Source organism: Taudactylus pleione, unplaced genomic scaffold, assembly GCF_031769625.1.
Source record: "Taudactylus pleione unplaced genomic scaffold, aTauple2 ptg002501l, whole genome shotgun sequence".
NCBI classification, from domain to species: domain Eukaryota; kingdom Metazoa; phylum Chordata; class Amphibia; order Anura; family Myobatrachidae; genus Taudactylus; species Taudactylus pleione.
The window spans coordinates 43,800-55,565 of record NW_028286884.1 but is presented as its reverse complement, the minus strand read 5'-3'; positions in this window follow the sequence as shown (position 1 = coordinate 55,565).

The following is an 11,766-nucleotide window of genomic DNA, read 5'->3' as shown; positions in this document are numbered from 1 at the left end:
CATTGATATACACAATTGGATTTGTCTGTATCCTAGACAGGATGGCCCCAAATTTCACAGCTTGAGGTGATAATACATTTGCATTCCACACAAGAGTCTAGGAGAACAAAATAGGTTTTTCCCTTTGAACACAGGAAAGGTGGGAGGGCCTGTTGACAGGACATGTAGAACTATCTGGCCCAGCATGCTAAAATGTTAGAGACAAATGCACTCATCTTCATACACACATTAAATATGTCTTTATACCAAACCCTGAATACCCACACATTTCATATTCACTCATAAGGTTCCATAAGCATCAAAATGTATGATCTAAGTTGGTTAAGTTAGTTTCAACGCTGAGAAATAAAGGTTTTTGATAACTAAAGTATTATACATGATAAGCAAGTTGTGTTTGGTCTTGTTCTGATGCATTCGCTTTTTATAGCATTCCGGTATTATCGGTGGAGAGATCGCATCATGCAAACTCAAGTTATGGATCGCAGAACCTACAACCAACAAAATGTTTAAACTGTTGGAATGTACAGAAGGTGTTACTAGAAAGATTCCCCTGCTGTTAGAGGCAGGGAGAGTCAATTTGAACCAGCCTGTTAAATGTACTGTAACATATGCTTCTCCTCTGGGAACCAATGATATCAGCAAGAAACTTTCCCTTTGTCCTGTATTAGTCTGAGGGGGATAAATATGTGTGCTTATATACTGGTTTTTTAGTCCATGCTGAAGGTTGTATGAACTGAGGGTCTCTAGTCTGAGGTCTATCTCTGGGTCCAGAGGCGCAGCGTATGTATACTGTACTTGGGTCTGTAATATTTCCTTTTATGCATAAATTGTGTATGTATCAATTGCGTGTAACTGACTGTACTTTTACCTGAATAATACTTGTGCGTTGGAACCACAGATTCCACTCCTGTCTTTATTTGAGGTCAGACTGCGTATGCAAATTAGCGTTATTCTTAGAGGTTTATAGGAAGGATATTTAGAAGGTATAGGCAGGGGTATATAAAGGTTCTGATCCAGTTTCGTTAGTTGGGGGCTCGTAAAGGAGTCACTTACCTGCTCACACGGTACATACGGTCATCGATATTTCAGCAAAGGGTGGAGTGGCCACATGCAGGGTTTGCCTGCAACCGCTTTGTGCTGAAAGATCGCTATCCGTCTCCGTGTGAATTAAGGAAGCTGACTAGAATCCAGGGACAAGAGAGGAAAAAGTTTGTTTTCCTCTGTTGATAGAACCTTGCGTTTAGAGGGGTGCCACAGTATTGCGTACGCGGCTAAAATGCATTTTTGCATACGCAGTTAAAAAGTCATTATACGGTTGTGTGGTAGTCACATTAATGTGTATGCGGATGGTCGCACAATATCGTATACGCACTTCCAGTTCTGCTGCCACGTGTTTGAACAAAGCCATTGAGGTTTACATTTTTTTCTATTACCAATATCTGGGTCAAACGTGTGTTTTTCTGTGCAGGAAAAAAGTGTGTAACAGTGAATACTTGTTGAACAAAGTTAAGGGTATCGTATGATCCTTAAGGGCTAGGTGCAAGGGTTAGCCTAGTCGATCGGTAAGCAGCTTTACTGTTCTATACACAGTAGCAGGTGTACATGTTGTCTTTGTTGTATAGAGGTGCGTGAGAGTAGCCGACATATAAACTCTCATAGGTTTGGAAGTTGCCTTACTAAAACTTATCCGGGTGTGGAAGTTGCCTGTTTCAAATCTTATCTAGGTGTGGAAGTGGCCTTACTAAATCTTATCCAGGTGTGTGGGCGCCGCCGACTCAAATCATCCACAGGTAAGTGAAAGTATCTTGATTGTCTTTCACCAGTTAAAATTTTTATTGAAAAGCGTAGGAGTTGTCTCAGAATGGGAGCCACGCAAACAGTAGAGATGTTAAGCAATGATGTGCTGCTAATGCAGGCGCCGATTGGATCAGCCCGTCGTATTATGCATACTAAGTACAGTACTTATGCAATAAGGTATTGTGATTTATGGTTTAATATGACGAGGAAGTGTGTTAGACCGTTTCCCAGAATTGGTAGTTTTGCTAAAAATGTGTTAAGGTGCGTACACACTGGGCGATAAAGTGGACGACTGAACAATAACGATATCGTTATCGTTCAGTCGTCCACTTTATCGTCCATTTTTAAGCCCAAAAAGATGAACGATGACGACGACGCGCTTTCCCGCGGGTCGTTCGTCATCATCGTTCATCAGGCTGACATGCAGGCCAACCTGACGATCTCGTCAGGGTGCTGCATGTCAGGGAATGGGGGAGAGAGCCCAGCGCTGAATGATATCGTTAATGATATCGTTCGGCGGCTGTGCTCAATGTCATAAACGACATTGAGCACAGCCTGCCGGGGACACACTAGACGATATCGCTCAGGGAGCATATCGTCTAGTGTGTATGCACCTTTAGACAATGTCCAGGATCACATCAGTATGGTGCGATCCCGAGAGAAAAATATGAAGTATTTTGAATGTTTAAATCTATGGCAGCATGAAGGGGATGCTTGGCTTAAAAATGTGCAAACGACGCAAACCAGCGTTGCAAGCTCATTGACAGAAAATACATCCGCGATGCTGAGTTGCAATACAGGCGAGCCGCAAATTGGAGCGCACGTACGGCAAGGTAGCGTAGTGGAGAGTATTGCCAGCAGTTCACGCTCACCTCTCCCACCTTATGTGGATGGAGGTGCAAGTACAGTTACAAAAAAAAACCATAAAAATGTAACAAGCAACTTGTACCCTCTCTTAAGCAACTATAAAGAAAATGTTCATGATGCGGATGATGAGCCTATTGTAATGTCTGCCATTTCCCATGCTGTACAAATGATAGATGCTGCATCACCACAATCACGGGTGGTGCCGCCATCTCCATCGGTAACAGCAAGGGAAGTGTTAACACACTCTGCACCCATAGAGGAAGTTATTAATACCATACGTAGCAGCAGCAGATTAAACCCCCAGCCAGGTAACCAGGTCAGAGGTAGCAACGCTGCCGGTCTGCATCCCATTCGGACAATAACTGTTCTGAATGGAAATGTGGATGCAAACGGTGTAGTGCCCACGAGGGAAGTAGTAATGCATTGTCCATGGACGAGCAGAACTAAATTCCATCATAAATGATTTCCCCAATCCCAAAAAGGAACTAGCCAAATGTCAAAGATTTTTGAGAAATTTGGGTAGTTCTCATGAGCCCACAAATAAAGATTGGCGTGTGGTGTTAGGGGCCTGTCTACCACGCAACACCGACGTGACAAAATTTATCACGGATTGTGTATTGGATGGTGACGTTCCCTTAACAGACCAAGTAAACCAAGGTAACATTTCCCGCATTGTAACTCAATTGGGTATATATTTTCCAGTAGTAGTTAACTGGAACAAAATCTTCACAATCAAACAAAAGGAGAGTGAAACTGCAGAAGACTATTGCGACTGAGCTCTGCAAGCTATCACCCAGTACACTGGGATAGAAGATATTAAAGATAGCACTCACCACAGGGGAATGATAGTCACGGTACTCATGGACGGTCTGAAAGACGATTTAAAGATTCGGGTTCAGACCTCACAACCTGGCTGGAGGGGACTCACAATAGATAACCTCATAGAGTCTCCATAGAACATGATAAAAATATTACAAAGAAGAGAGAGACCCAGAGCGAAAAACTAATTGCTGTCAGTATCCAAGCTCTGGAAGGAATGACAATAACATCACAGCCAACCAACACACCTGCACCCACACACACACCCGCACCTAAACAATTACAAGTCCTCACCAATCCCACACCACAGCAAACATATCCTTACCCCACATATCATACACAACCACAGGTCCCATACTTATATCCTCCACAATATCCTTACCCTCCCTATCCTTACACATACCCACCACCTTTCCCTCTTGTTCAAATCCCACAACAATCTTTTCATCCACCCCGTTCAAAATTATGTTTTAACTGTCACCAAGTGGGACACATAAGTCAGTACTGCAAAGTGAAGAACACCACACAGGAACACGAGTTTCCCATGGGTTCATAGGTCACCCCAGTATCTTCTCCCAGGCCTTATATGACTGTTTACAATCTTTTCAACCTGCCAATGTATCTGTTCTAATGTAAAATGTGGACGATTTATTGTTGTATTTTAGGTCATGTTTAAATTATATTAAACTGTTGTGCTTTATCTCCCACTCACAGGACACAAGGTTGCTAAGGATAAACGGCAGCTATGCCAGGCTAAGGTCAACTACTCGGAATATTATCCAACCCAGTGGCGCAGGCATTATTTAGAGCAGTAGCTATTAATAACAAAATTTAATTGCAGGAATCTGTATGCAGATACTATATCCCTAGAATTATTAAAAATGATAGGGGGACTTATTTTACAGGTGACGTTTTCAAGAACATGTGTAAGATGATGGGTAACAACACTAAGATTATCGCAGACTGTCTATTCCTTTATTTGCCCCCTTTGAGATACTGTTCAAACAGGCAGCCTCATGTGAAAATATGATAATGAGGTTACTGTGCAGGGTCTCACGAAGATGAATGAGAATAACCGAAATTGAAAGTGTTATTAACTAACATGTCTAATGCAAACTGTCATGATGTCAAAATCTGGAAGAATTTGTTATGATCCAAATTTTTTTTGCTCAGGTCGTTTGACTGATCGGTGGAAAGGTCTGTATCTGACGATACAGCATCCTCAAAGGGTGGCCGGGGAAGATACGTGGGTCCATTCCACTCACTATAGGGAGGTTAACAAACCGGTGGAGATACAAGGCAGAGACAAGGCCGATAACGTGGACCTGTCGATTGCGAGCTTGTGCCGGAAGGATTAAAAAGGTGACGGTGAGATATCAGAGCTAAAGAAATGTGTAGATCAGTGCTTCCAGCAATGGAGTGGTCTGCTGTGGTCATCCTAGTTCTTTTTCTTTCCAGAGTTTTTGTCATGATGATCTGTTTGGGGATACTCAGTGTCTGTGATGGAGGACCGATAAAGGAGATGTGAGCTGATGGCGGAGCTGATGGAGTGGAGTCAGGAGGAGTGCAATGCCAATCAGGGGAGTTTCTGACCAATTTTAGTATTGCAATTGTTATGTTATTTGGGAAAAATACTTTCAGAAGTTATGACCCTCACACATGTTGAAATGTTGGGAATACATAAAAACACACCGTCACCATATCTTCACACACAATATGAACACAGAGGCAAGAGAAATATGATACCTGGTGATATGCATAAAGCCGCTCAGTTAATCAGTGAGACAACTGGCTTCCAAGTTTTAGTCGCCCTGGATCCCACCAGGATTGCTAGGGGTACATGAAATTTTAGATATATCCAGGAACTTGCTAAATTAATAGATAATATCACCGAGCTGTACGATGACACATTCAGGTACACAGGGAGAGAATTGCAAGCGTACAAGAAAGAACTAGTGCAACACAGGCTAGTGTTGAATTATTTAACTGCTGTTACTGGAGGGTATTGCGTAACGTTAGCCACCCAATTTGGAGTAAAATGTTGCAATTATGTCACCAATGATACCAGCGACCCTAAGGAGGTGATAGACCAGAAGATGGATGAGATTCTGCAGCTAAAGTGGGAATTTCGTAAGAACAATAACGCATCAGTGGCTGAAGCAGGGGAAAAGATAGAAGGATGGGTGTCATGGCTGAACCCAGTGAAATGGTTCTCAGGTCTAGGGGAATGGGTCCAGGAAGTGATCGCCAGCATAGGCAAATTCTTGATCCTTTCACTGATTGTCATCATAGTAATTGGCATATGCGTCCGGTGTGTTCCTATTGTGTTGAAGTGTGGAAAATGTAAAAACAGAGTGAAACGAAAGAATGAAACTATGATGGTGGTCAGAAATGATAATATGTATACCGAGGTAGATACAGAACTGCATTACAACCCTGAGCTAGGAAGTACCATCATTTAAATGTATAATATTTAGACATGCATAGAATATATTATTGAAATGTTATCTATAGAACACCTCAGACAATGTAAAGTCTCAAATTCTCCTTCAAGACTGCTGTTATAAGACTAGTGCATTCCCACACCTGTCACATGATCTTCCAAGATCCGCGGTGTGCGTATAATAGTAGTTTTATGTCCCCACCCAGAGACACATTATTGATGGATTAAGAACCATCTTGTGCCATCCCATAATAACACTAAATAATATGTAAATGTAAACATAAATTAAATTTAAATAGCAGATTGTGATAGCTTGTTGTTCGCTATCAAAGGGTGGACTGTCAAAACTGGATTATTAGCTGAGATAAGATCAGTTTAAAATTGAAGCGTGCGCGACGCCATCTTGCAAATGGCAGCTAGACTCCATTTTAGAAACAGGAATCTGCAAGACGCCATTTTATGACCAACGTCATTTCAAGTTACAATTCAAGAGCTAAGAACAGATGACAATGTTAATCTACCAAGGGTAACTGGAAAAACAAGCTTTCTGAGTAAAAGCAAATAGAAATAGACAATGGGTAGTTTTACATACAAATTGGGAATCCCTGGATGCAGATAAAGTAAAGTTGTGGCAATTGTAATATAATCCAGGCATTGATATACACAATTGGATTTGTCTGAATCCTAGACAGGATGGCCCCAAATTTCACAGCTTGAGGTGATAATACATTTGCATTCCACACAAGAGTCTAGGAGAACAAAATAGGTTTTTCCCTTTGAACACAGGAAAGGTGGGAGGGCCTGTTGACAGGACATGTAGAACTATCTGGCCCAGCATGCTAAAATGTTAGAGACAAATGCACTCATCTTCATACACACATTAAATATGTCTTTATACCAAACCCTGAATACCCACACATTTCATATTCACTCATAAGGTTCCATAAGCATCAAAATGTATGATCTAAGTTGGTTAAGTTAGTTTCAACGCTGAGAAATAAAGGTTTTTGATAACTAAGGTATTATACATGATAAGCAAGTTGTGTTTGGTCTTGTTCTGATGCATACGCTTTTTACAGCATTCCGGTATTATCGGTGGAGAGATCGCATCATGCAAACTCAAGTTATGGATCGCAGAACCTACAACCAACAAAATGTTTAAACTGTTGGAATGTACAGAAGGTGTTACTAGAAAGATTCCCCTGCTGTTAGAGGCAGGGAGAGTCAATTTGAACCAGCCTGTTAAATGTACTGTAACATATGCTTCTCCTCTGGGAACCAATGATGTCAGCAAGAAACTTTCCCTTTGTCCTGTATTAGTCTGAGGGGGATAAATATGGTTTTTTAGTCCATGCTGAAGGTTGTATGAACTGAGGGTCTCTAGTCTGAGGTCTATCTCTGGGTCCAGAGGCGCAGCGTATGTATACTGTACTTGGGTCTGTAATATTTCCTTTTACGCCTAAATTGTGTATGTATCAATTGCGTGTAACTGACTGTACTTTTACCTGAATAATACTTGTGTGTTGGACCACAGATTCCACTCCTGTCTTTATTTGAGGTCAGACTGCGTATGCAAATTAGCATTATTCTTAGAGGTTTACAGGAAGGATATTTAGAAGGTATAGGCAGGGGTATATAAAGGTTCTGATCCAGTTTCGTTATTACTATTTATGTTCTCACTTAAATAGAAGCAATAACGGTGAGAAGGTGGCACAAGAAATAGAGCAAACCACAGTGTAAAAAGTAAATTATGTGTGGAAACAAAAATACATTCCAAGACTAATACGAGATGTTACTGGTGCCCACATTTTATTTTCAATAGTGTAGAATTAAAACCAATTAGCTCCACTTCACATTGCACTTTGCTGTTCTGTTTATAGACTGTCAAGAGCCTGCTAACTTCCAGATACATTAATACTGCACTCAGGAGCATTACTCATATTACTATTGAGATGAGATTGGCACAAAAATGCATAACCACAAAGCTGAAAGTAACTTTCTGGATACAGATCTGGCATAAATCCACCACTACTGCTGACAGGCATTACATATAATGTGCTAGACAAAAATGTTCAAACCTCATGAGGGTCACTGAAAGCACAGCCCTTGTTCCAAAATTTGGACGAATAACATATAAATGAAAATTAATTTAAGATTAATTTCCACTGGTGTATAACAATGGCATCTTTGCCAAGTACACAAATGATTTAATATTTTTGTGGCCAACCTTCATTTTATCAGCCATTTGTCTGATATGAGGTACGGTTAAAGTGGGCTGGAACGGGGCGGTACTGCATTCCGTCACTTCAAATGGCAGGTGGAACCAGTTCCGCCTCTGTCCGCCTACTTTGCCTGGCTTTAGAAACTGTCAGCTGCGGGCTGCAGGCCTGCGGCTGTCAGTCTGAATGTGGGGTCCGTTTTCACTGGTTAAGCCTTTGCCCGGCAGGCCCGCCCCCCTTTGCCCGGCAGGCCCACCCTCCTTGCTCAGCTGGTCAGGGGCCACAGACACGGCCCTGGCCTGACCTGATGAGGAGATGTGACAGTGACTGACAGAGTAAGTGCATAGGTCGGGCGGCATCCGCAGTACTGGTGGTGTGGTGGAGGAGCTTTTAAGCTGCGCAGCGCCAAAATGTAAGGGATTGATTATTATTTTTTTTGTTATTGAATGTAATGTGATGTCGCCAAGGCTTGTCCTGGCCAGTTGATGTGGCACTGTGTGCCACACAACGGCGCTACTACTACAGGTGTAGTTGACTAGCCTGTCTCTCATCTCATGATGATTGACATTTGGCCAGCCGCCAGCCCTGCCTCCTCCAATCCGGTGACAGGCTAGGTCTCCTCTGGCGGGAATGAGAATGCGATGATGTTATCGCGTGCCTGTCTCTCCCCCTGTGTTAAGCCGCCCTGTGAGAACCCAGTCCACGTGGATGCTGAAGCCAGCAGCACTGAGCATTGCTGTGTGTAATGGCACTGGTGAGCACTGAGCAGACCAGGATAACACTATGTGTTTTCCATTCTCCCACTGCCCCCCTCTCCCCCGTGCATTTACCCTGCTCCCACTGCCTCTCCCTCCCCACTGTGTGTTCTCCATTTTCCCACTGCCCTCCTCCCCACTGTGTGTTCTCAATTTTCCCACTGCCTCCCTCCCCACTGTGTGTTCACACTGCACCCCCTCCCCACTGTGTGTCCTCCATTCTCCCACTGCCCCCCTTCCAACTGTGTGTTCACCCTGCTTCCACTGCCCCTCCCTTCCAAGGTGTGTTCTCTATTTTCACATTTCCCCCCACCCCACTGTGTGTTCTCCATTTTCCCACTGCCCCTTCTCCACTGTATGTTCACCCTGCCCCCACTCCCCACTGTATGTTCTCTATTCCCCCACTGCCCCCCTCCCCACTGTGTTCACCCTGCTCCCACTGCCCCTCCCTCCTGAGTCCCCACTGTGTGTCTCCATTCTTCCACTACCCCCCTCCCCACTGTGTGTATTCACCCTGCTCCCACTTGTCCCCCCACACAGTGTGTGTGTTCACCCTGCTCCCACTGACCCTGCATATGCTGGGTCCTTATTACTAACAAATCTCTATATAGATTTGATATATCATACATACATAGATATAGATATATATATATATATATATATATATATATATATATCTATTACTGTATGTATGTACTGGGGCTTTGTTATTTGCAAAATAGCATGGATGTGGGGTTTACTTTATACCAGTGTAGAGAAAATGCCAGGGTTTTGTTTGAAATTATCAAAATCACTTTAGAACATACTTGCCAACTCTCCCTGATTGTAAGGAAGACTCCCTGTAATAGTAGCAATATCCCTCATTGCACCTTTATACATCTCCATTATATTCTATATATTAAAAAAACTGAAATTTCTACATTCAAATAGGATCATTTGGGGTAAATTTACTAAGAATCGAGTTTTTATTTTTTAAACTCTCTTTGCTTTACCGAAACTCGGGTGAGTTTACCCTTTAACAACTTTACTAAGAAGTGAGTTTAGCTGAAAGTGAGTTTTCCGATGGTGGAACAGATCGAGATTTCTCCCACTATTTGCGAGTTTAGATGAGATTACTCACCGCAGATTGCAGTGTTTTCTCTCTGCCAAACTCACCCGAACATATCAGTGAGGGTGCTTATGTGTTGTACCTGAAAAAAAATGGGTTAAAATATATTTAAAAAATTACGTAGGCTCCCCCCCAAAAGCCTAACCAGCCCTGGACTTGTCAGCCAGTCCTGGTACCTAAAATTACGGGGGACAAAATGAGTAGGGTTCCACCGTAATTTTAGGTACCAGCACCAGGCTCCAGGGCCAGTCCTGGTTTTAATTATAGGGGGGAAAAAAATGCATAGGGGTCCCCCCTTAATTAAAACCAGCACTGGACCAAAAACGACAGGGGTGTAATGCCACAGCCTGGAGACCCTATTACCGGGTCTCCAGGGCCAAAGCATTCTCACCCCAAGTCACACAGGCCAAGCCGGGGATCTCAGGGGAGGTGGGGACCCCCAAAAAAGGGGTCCCCCCTCTCCCGAAACCCCAGGCTTGGTCTGAAGCCCGGGGCTCTTCCCCGCAACCCTGGTCTGTGGGTACGGGAGTAATAAAGTGGAAAATCAAAGTAAACTATTGTATTTTACAGTGGAACAACAGGTGCCAGCATGCCTGCCCTTTGGCACTTGTGGAACTACAAGTGCCAGCAGGCAGCCAGCACCCGTATCTCCACTGTAAAATAAATAGTTAAAAAAAGACAGTACACACACACCGTACACAGTAAAAGCTTAATACACACACACATACCTCACTCACACATACCTGCTGCCAGATGTTCCCATGAAGAAATCCGAGAGGAATGACCTGCAAAAAAGATCCTATACTCACCTCCATCCTCGTGCTGGTCTCCGTAGCATCCAGGGGGGTCTTTGCAAAAAAACAAACCGCGTACCCTATTCATATACTTACCATTAGCAGTGTATGTGCGTGACCACATACACAGCTAACCGGCTCCCGACTGTTCAGTGAGAACTGTCAGGAGCCGCCAGCCAATGGTGCTGGTACCTAAATTATGGTGGAACCCTACTCATTTTGTTCCCCATAATTTTAGGAACCAAGACTGGCTGGCAAGTCCGGGGCTGGTTAGGCTTTTTTTTGGGGGGGTGGGGGGGATCTTATGTATTTTTTTTTTTATAAAAACACTTTATATTAGGTAAACAAGCTGAAACATACACAAATCACACTGATCTGTGTATGTTTCTGCCAAACTCGCAGCTCAGGAGGTGGTCTATTTGAAACTTCAATTTCACAGTGCGTTTGCTACAATCTCACATGAGATTGGAAACTCAATTCTTAGTAAATTTGCGAGTTACATCTTTTTCATGTAAAGTACTTCCTAATTTGGCCGATGGTGAGTTTTTCGAGTTTGCAATCTCACATGAGTTTTAACAGTGAAAAGAGAGAACTCACTTCCAAACTCACTCGAGTTTGTCTTTAGTAAATTTGCGAGATGAAAAACATGCCTAAACTCACGTGAGATTCAAACTCACCCAAACTTGTCTCTTATTAAATTTATCCCTTAGTATAATTTCCCTGCATTGGTTATAAGGCACAATGATCCCTATGGCTACATGTATTTTCTGAAAATGTGTGGCAACTGCTAGATGGGTGTGGCTGGGGCTGTGGCATCTGCTAGATGGGCAGAAAGGCGTGGTTAGGATTTTTGCTCCCGTGTGGGGGTTTAGGGCGTATGGGGGGGTGAGTTCCACCACCTCTCTAGGACCACTTTAAGCACTGGTAAATTAGAAAAAGCCATTATTGCAGTAAAGATATTGGG